This window comes from Bos taurus, chromosome Y (genome assembly GCF_002263795.3).
Source record: "Bos taurus isolate L1 Dominette 01449 registration number 42190680 breed Hereford chromosome Y, ARS-UCD2.0, whole genome shotgun sequence".
Classification (NCBI taxonomy): Eukaryota; Metazoa; Chordata; class Mammalia; order Artiodactyla; family Bovidae; genus Bos; species Bos taurus.
In genome coordinates, this window is record NC_082638.1 from 22,100,917 (window position 1) to 22,109,907 (window position 8,991).

The 8,991-nt window shown below is 43.0% G+C and overlaps 1 pseudogene; it reads left to right on the plus strand.

The window, feature by feature from the left end:
- Window positions 1-2,473: 2,473 nt before the first annotated feature.
- LOC132344451 (zinc finger protein 280A-like) lies at window positions 2,474-8,739 on the plus strand (annotated as a pseudogene).
- The last annotated feature ends 252 nt before the right edge of the window (window positions 8,740-8,991 follow it).

The window sequence follows — 8,991 nt, forward strand, 5'->3', positions numbered from 1 at the left end:
AATACTCACTGTTTAATATGACACCTTATGCAGCCTGGGCAACACCTGGAGCTTGTGAGAAACTCAGACCTACAACTGTTGGACAAGAATGTGTTTTTGGACAAAACACATAGCAATTCCTTAGATTCACTGAGGGTTAAGAATCACAGCCCAGGAGATTTGAAAGTGTGGCCCAAATTGAGAAGTTTGGACCCAGATCGCTTGGCTTTGCTTATACCCTAACTTCTTTCAATATGAAGGACATCTAGACGCTCTCAGAGAATGTGTGGGAGTCCTAGAATCTCTGAAGGGTGGTGGGGAGAATGAAGCTCCCAGCTCAAGCAACAACATGTGATTGGTGTATTGAATTACCAATAACCTGCTCCTCCCAAGGCAGGTGGTCAATGTGTCCAATGATGAAAAAATGAATTCTTGACCCTCCACCCTCAGGGTTTCCTGAAGGAGTAGATTCTTGGGTATTTTAAACATGTTTTTTATTGTTGTTCTCCCCTTGTAGCTCAACTGGTAAAGAATCTGCCTGCAATATGGGAGACCTGGCTTTACCCAGGGTTGGGAAGATCCCCTGGAGAAGGAAAATGTTACCCACTGCAGTATTCTAGCCTGGAGGATTCCATGGACTGTATTGTCCGTGGAGTCATGAAGGGTCAGACACCACTGAGCGACTTTCACTTTCATTGTTGTGGTTTCATTGCTAAGTTGTGTCTGACTCTTTTGTGACCCCATAGACAGTAGCCTGCCAGGCTCCTCTGTCCATGGGATTTCCCAGGCAAGAATACTGGAGTGGGTTGCCATTTCTTCCTCCAGGGGATCTTTGCAACTCAGAGATTGAACCCAGGTCTCCTGCATTAACAGGTGGATTCTATACCTCTGCGACACCAGAGATCAATCTTTCCCAAAGTATTGGAGGATTTTACACCCTGGGATTCACTTCACTACAGAATCAAGTGCGGCAAACACTGAACTTTCAGATTCCCAGGCCCTCTCCTCTGGCAATCTGAGTTTCTGAGATGTGATATGCAGCCCTGGAATCTCTATGTTTAACAATGTCCCAGGTGATTCTGAAATTTGAGCAATTTCTAGAAGCATATGAAAATGAACGTGTTAGTTGGCCAGTTGTGTTCGGCTCTTTGCAAACCCATGGATAATAGCTCTACAGGCTCCTCTGTACATGGAATTCTCCAGGCAAGAATACTGGAGTGGCTAGCCTTTCCCTTCTCCAGGATGTCTTCCTGACCCAGGGATCAAACCTTGGTCTCCTGTACTGCAAGCAGATTTTTTACTGTCTGAGCCATCAGGGAAGCCTAGAAGCATAAATAAGTAGTCAAAATTTTCCTTTCTTTCCCTTAAGTTTTTGCAAACATTTTATAATTGACACCCAAAATGTTTTTGTTGTAAGTGTAAACACTGCAAAGGATGCAGCTTTTGCATACAATAAGAATAAACCCTTTAAGTAAATAAAACTAGGAATTCTCTGGGAAACCAGTGCTTGGTGCTCAATGCTTTCACTCTGGTGACCTGGGTCAGTCCCTGGACAGGAAACTAAGATCCTGAAGGAAGTCTCGTGGTGCTTCCATAAATAAATAAAACTGTTAATATCATGCTTTCAAATATATCCAGAAGAATGTAAATAACATAGAGTTTTTTCAAATATTTATTTTTATTTACTTATTTGGGTGCCTTGGGTATTAGTTGTGGCATGCAGCATCCTTTGTGGGTCCTACTGCCCTCTGTGTTGTGGGATCTTATTTCCCCAATCATGGATCAAATCCATGCTCCCTGCCTTGGAAGGCAGATTCTCAACCACTGAACCACCAGGGCATTCCCTAGCCTTGGGTTTTCATACTCACCAGCATTGCAGAAAGACATGGCAACCCACTTCAGTATTTTTGCCTGGAGAATTCCATGGATAGAGGAGCCTGGTTGGCTACAGTCCATGGGGTCACAAAGAGTCAGACACAACTGAGCAACTAGACACAGCACTCACCATCAACCATCTTAAAAGAGTATAAAATGATCTCTTTCTAATGGTCAGGTTTTTTTTTTTTTTTTCCTGTTTCATTGAGATGTAATGGACATATATTTTATAAATTTAAGGTGAACACATGTTGATTTGATAAGAACGGTATTTTTGATGTTATATCTGTTTATAGCGCTTGAGATCACGTTCATTATTGAACTTCATTTTTTTTCTAATTCAGTGACTGTTACCTTATAAGAAATGGAAATACACATATTTCTTCTCTAAAACCCTCCCTCCTCCTAAGAATCTGTGTGCATAAGGCTGTAAAGGCAGTGGGAGGGAAAGCTTGAGATATAATCTAAGTGGTGCAAAGGGGAAGGAGAGAGAAGAGGGGGAGTGAGGAAGGAAGGGAGAAGGAGGGGGACCAGGGTGTGACCTAGCACCCCGACATGGTTTTAGAAAGCATGAGCCCTTGCCTAGATCAAGCTCCTGGAGTTCAGCATGAAATCCATGATGAGGACCCCAGGAATCCAGCAGGTGCTGAATCTTCAAGTGCAGATCACTTGGGAGTAAGCTTGCTTCCTGCCCTCCCACCTTGCCCGCTCTGCCCCCCCAACCTATCCCCCTTGCCCCTGGAAGAATACAGGGGTTTGCTGTTTGCAGCTGGTGAATTTTCTGGCATTGGAAGAGGACCCCTGCCTTTTTAGGTTCCTGATATCAGCCTGAGCTCTGTCGGAATAGCTGTGTAGACCGCCTTCCCCTGCCCTTAAGCTATTGAACCCCAAATAACTACAATTGCAGATAAATTGGAGATAAAGTGGTGGGCCTCTGGATGCCAGAGAGAGAAGTGGAGACTCTCACCACCCTGAGACCTGGACAATAGCCCCTGGGTGAAGCCCTGAAGCCCCATCCACATTCTTTCCTCTCTCTAGCAACTTGGTAGAAAGATTTCTAGTTGAAAGACTCGATGGGGGAAAACTGTTTCAGAAACCTGTTTGGAGCCCGGGTTGGATACTATGGATTGGGTTAGAATGGGCTTTAAAAGATTTGGAATCTCCTGAAACAGCCTCACTGTAGGGGTTCATGGACACTGGACACAGGAAGTGGTGCTGGTATTTCCAGAGAAATCTCTCTGGGACGTGAAGACAAAAACACTCCAGCTTCACCCGCCACTGGGGCTCAGAATGGGATATGTTTAGCCTCACTGAGTCAACTGGACATCAGCAGCTGGTGAGCCATGGGGTTTGGAATACTTCATTTTGTTCTCTGAAGTCATGAGTCTGCAAAATTTCTCTATAAAGGGCTAGAAAGTAACCAGGAATTAAGGTCCATTCGGTCTTTGCCATTAGCAGTGTGAAACAACCTTGTGCAGTGGCAAATGATCGCAGTTGTGTTCCAAAAAAACTTTATTTGTGACACTGAAATTTAGACATCATATAATTTTTACATGTCACAAAATGTTCCTTTGTTTCCCCCAAATAAAATTAAAAAGTAAAAATATTAAACGTATTTTTAAAAGTTAAAAAAAAAAAAAACTAAAACATAAAAATCATTCTTAACTTGCTGGTTGGGAGAAAAAAACAAACAGGAGGCATGCCAATTTGTCAATCCCTTTCTAAACCATTTGCCTATATAAGGCAGCTAGCATAGCATTAGTGGCTTGCTACACGAATTTAGTAGGCTGGATTCTGCTTATGAAAAATAGAATCTTCATTAAATCTAAGAAGACATCACCTGTAATCTACAACATTATTTGGTGTTTTGTTTGTTTGTTTTTGCCAAACACAAGCTGGAATCAAGATTGCTGGGAGAAATATCAATAACCTCAGATATGCAGATGACACCACCCTTATGGCAGAAAGTGAAGAGGAACTCAAAAGCCTCTTGATGAAAGTGAAAGTGGAGAGTGAAAAATTTGGCTTAAAGCTCAACATTCAGAAAACGAAGATCATGGCATCCAGTCTCACCACTTCATGGGAAATAGATGGGGAAACAGTGGAAACAATGTCAGACTTTATTTTTCTGGGCTCCAAAATCACTACAGATGGTGACTGCAGCTATGAAATTAAAAGATGCTTACTCCTTGGAAGCAAAGTTACGACCAACCTAGATAGCATATTCAAAAGCAGAGACATTACTTTGCCAACAGAGGTCGTCTAGTCAAGGCTATGGTTTTCCCTGTGATCATGTATGCATGTAAGAGTTGGACTGTGAAGAAGGCTGAGGGCTGAAGAATTGATGCTTTTGAACTGTGGTGTTGAAGAAGACTCTTGAGAGTCCCTTGGACTGCAAGGAGATCCAACCAGTCCATTCTGAAGGAGATCAGCCCTGGGATTTATTTGGAAGGAATGATGCTAAGGCTGAAACTCCAGTACTTTGGCCACCTCATGCGAAGAGTTGACTCATTGGAAAAGACTCTGATGCTGGGAGGGATTGGGGGGCAGGAGGAGAAGGGGACGACAGAGGATGAGATGGCTGGATGGCATCACTGACTCGATGGACATGAGTCTGGGTGAACTCCAGGAGTTGGTGATGGACAGGGAGGCCTGGGGTGCTGCAATTCATGGGGTCGCAAGGAGTTGGACACAACTGAGTGACTGATCAAATCTTATCTGTGGCATGTGGGGTCATAGGTCCCTGCCCAGGGATTGAAGCCATGCCCCCTGGCTTGGAGTGAGGAGTCTTAAGTACTGGATCACCAGGAAGGCCCGAAGCATTATTTTTCACACCACTATAAAATATATATTTATATACATATGAATGTGTGTATGTGCTGTTGCTTCAGTCATGTTTGACTCTTCCAACTCTATGGACTGTAGCTCAGCAGTCTCCTCTGTCCACAGGATTCTTCAAGCAGGAATACTGGAGTGGGTTGTCATGCCCTCCTCCAGGGGGTCTTCCTGACCCAGAGATTGAACCTGTGTCTCTTAAGTCTTCTGCATTGCCAGGAGGGTCCTTTACTGCTAGAGCCACCATTTAGCCAAGCAAACTATGGTATGCTACTGATGAAATGTGATCTGGTATCAGAAATGGTCAAATGTAAATTTTAGAATGGTCGTAAATGTCAGCGAAACCTGTTAATGGCATGGAAGCTATCGAAAAATGTATTATATGGAGAGAAATTGTGTTACGTATCTTTTGTTTCAATGACTACAACTGGTCCTGACATCATCCAGCTACATACTGGCTGACACTCTCCCTTGTGTGATAGTTTTAAGTCATTAAGATTTGGATTTCATGAAATGCTAGGGAAAACTGCTTCTCAGCCTTTTGGCTAAGATCAAGTGTAAGTACCTGGGGATCCAGGAATTAGTGGGTCGAGCCTGTGATACAGACAAATGATTGTATTATTAAGAGTTACTGTTTATTTTTGTAGCAGACATATAACACTGACAGATGCCACATGTTGTTCTAGAAACAAAAATATAGCAACCCAATAGCTCTGGAGTTGAATATGGCATGTGAGTGGGAGAAGGCTGTAATTTCTGACATCATGGTTGGGCAAGCTTGGCAGACAAACTGTGGACCGTGACAGATCAGGAGCTGGGTGATGGTACTTGAGACAGCATCCTAGGCAGGGAGAGCAGCAGAAGTCCTGAGAAGGCCCCGTCCTCTCTCCTCGGTGCCCTTGGGAGATTGGGTCCAGGAACCCTGCACCCACAGATACCAAAATGCATGGCAGTGCAAGTCTCTTATATAAAATGGTGTAGTCTTTGCATGTAACTTAAGGGGGTGCTCCCACATGCTTTAAATTATCCCCAGATTCCTTATAATACTTAATACAATGTCAGTGCTCTGTAAATAGTTTCAAGTACACAAATATATATATATATATATATATATATATATATATATATATATATATTACGTTTATATATATATTTTTTCCAGCATGAGGCAGGTTCAAGTTTTGTTATTAGAACTTTCTGGATTTTTTTTTTTTATATATTTTTGATCCATGAATAGAGTCCGATGCCTTCTGGACTCACAGAGAGGAGGGCGTGAGGGGCAGCCCCAAGGGACAGATGAGGGCTCTTTTAGACATTTTATGTTGTTCAGCATTTCTGAGTGCTATTGGAGAACTATAGCAAAATGGCACCTACCAGCTCTCCTGTAGAGTGACAGGAGCACTGGGCCATCATGGGGAGACAAGGCAAAAGTGGGGGCTGGGGAAGAAAGTTTAAAACTGTCATGTCATTTAACTGAGTTTGAGATGTTTCCTTATGTATAAAAAAGGGTGTTAATAGTTATCTCAATGTTTCAGCCAATGATTCAATCAAGTACTAATTTTGTCTTTTGAAAGAAATAGAATCATCACCACTCATCTGCACAGAGTAAGTTCCAAGACCCCCAGTGGATATCTGTAACCTCACGTAGTATCAAACCCTATATACACAGTGTTTTTGCTATACAAACATACCTGTGATGCAGTTTATTTTATAAAAGTACAGTAAGAGATTGGCAACTAATAATGACAGGAAAGTGAAAGTGAAGTTGCTCAGTCGTTTCCGACTCTTTACAACCCCTTGGACTGCACCTTACTACTCTCCTCTGTCCATGGGATTTCCCAGGCACGAATTCTGGAGTCGGTTGCCATTTCCTGTTGTGAAGGATCTTCCCAACCCAGGGATTGAAACCGGGTCTCCTGAATTGTAGGCAGACAATTTACCATCTAAGTCACCAGGGAAAGTATAATAATAACATAGAACAATTATAACAGTATACTTTTATAGAAGTTTTGTGAAAGTTTCCATGTAAAATATATTACTGTACTAATTTACTGATGTTTTTCACCCTAAAGGCAATGGCACCCCACTCCAGTAGTCTTGCCTGGAAAATCCCATGGACAGAGGACCCTGGTGGGCTACAGTCCATGGGGTCGCACAGAGTCGGACACAACTGAAGTGACTTCACTTTCACTATTCACTTCCATGCATTGGAGAAGGAAATGGCAACCCACTCCAGTGTTCTTGCCTGGAAAATCCTAGGGACAGAGGACCCTGGTGGGCTACAGTCCATGGGGTCGCACAGAGTCGGACATGACTGAAGTGACTTAGCAGCAGAAGCAGCAGCAGCAGCAAGCACTTACTGCACTCTGTGGCCATACCTTTTGCAGTTTGAGGTTTAACAGCAAAACTAATACAGATTTCTTTTCTCTTCTTCACATTCACCACAGATCTTAGCAACCTCAGCATGCAACTGTTCTCTTTTTAATCAAATTGAGAACTTTGATATTTTCACTTAAATGTAGCACTTAATGGATTCCCTCTAGCATGTCTAAATGGCCAGCATCACTCTAATATGCTTTGGGTTCATTATTGAGTAAAATAAGGGTGATTTGGTCACAGCTCTGTGACATCTCAACAGTCATTGTGGTAAACAAGTAACAACCGAGTGGGATGTGCAGGACTAAGGAACGATTCACATTTTGGGCAGGAGGAAGCAGGATGGTGTGAGATTCCAATCACACTCCTCAAAATGACATGCAATTTACAATTTATGAGTTATTTCTCTCTGGAATTTTCCATTTAATATTTTCAGAGAACAACCCTCAGGGTTAACTAAAACCACAGAGAGTGACACCTGGATTCAAGTTCAAAGCCAGTCATTTCTAACATTTGAACAGAGTGACCAGACTCAGAAATGGAATCCCAGGGGGACCTGAATTCACCATGGCCCCTCCAGGAGTCTATTCTACAAATAATATGATTATGACCTTGGAAGGTCTCTTGACCTCACCAAGCCATGTTTATGGTGAGACACCATTTTCACAGATTCACGTAAATGACCAGACATGCTTCAGTCTTATGGATCCAGACAGCACATGTAGTTTGGAAGGGCTGGAGAAAACAGACTTTTTGACTCTAGCAAGTCAGAGCAAGATTGTTGGTCCCATGAAATGAAATCTGATCATGCTACTTGATGACTTTTACTGTGGACAGCATACAAGAGATAGGCAGCCAGAACAGAAGACTCACACAGCCTCAGCTGAGCTGAGTGACTCACAACCCTCAGCTGAGCTGTGTGACTCACAAGCCTCAGCTGCTTGAGAGTTCTAAAAAATGTCAAGTTTATGACCCAGGTGAGGAACCATCTGGAGTTTGAGAAGCAGAAGCGTGACAGCTAGGAAATCCACACTACTGGCCAGCACTGCAACCGCCAGTTTCCCAGCCCATTCCAGCTGCGTATCACATTGAAAGTGTCCACACTTCTGGGGAGCCCTCCACGGTCTGTAAAATCTGTGAATTGTCCTTCGAAACACATCAGGTTCTCTTACAACACATGAAGGACAGTCACAAACCTGGCAAAACACCTTATGAATGCCACATTTGCAATTACAGATCTTCAGCCTTTGCTGATACAGAGGCAAATTTTAGAACATGGCATGGAAACACAAACAATTTGCTTTGTCTGTTTTGCCTCAAATTTTTCAAACTGGTGATATCCTTCGTAAATCACACTTGGAGGCACTGGAACAAGAGGGTCTTTCCATGTTCCAAGTGCCTACTACAGTTATTGAAGCCAAAGGAAAATACAGAGCATCAAACCAATAATCATCAGCCATTCAAAAAGCCAGAACAATTGCAAGGGTTGCCTACTGAAACAGAGGTCATGATCCAAACTTCAGTTCAGCTGAGACTGAGTTGATTTCCCTAAGAGAGACAGCATCCATCATTGTGAGGAACACTGACTCCCGAGTGCCACCCAGAAAAACTACAAAGAAGATTGACTACCAACACAAACTACTCCAGATGTGTTGCAGCAAGGGATCTGGCTAAAAACTATGTTCTACCCACCTCCAGAAATTCAAAACAGCCCTATTGAGGTTCAGCCAGCTGTACATAAAGACCCTGCTTGGCTTTTGTTCAGTTGCTCAGTCATGTCTGACTCCCTGTGACCCTATAAACTTCAGTACACCAGGCTTCCCTGTCCATCACCATCTCCTGAAGCTTGCTCAAACTCATTCCATTGGGTTGCTGATGCTATCCAACCATCTTGTCCTCTGTCATGTTTTGTGCTCCTTCCTTCAA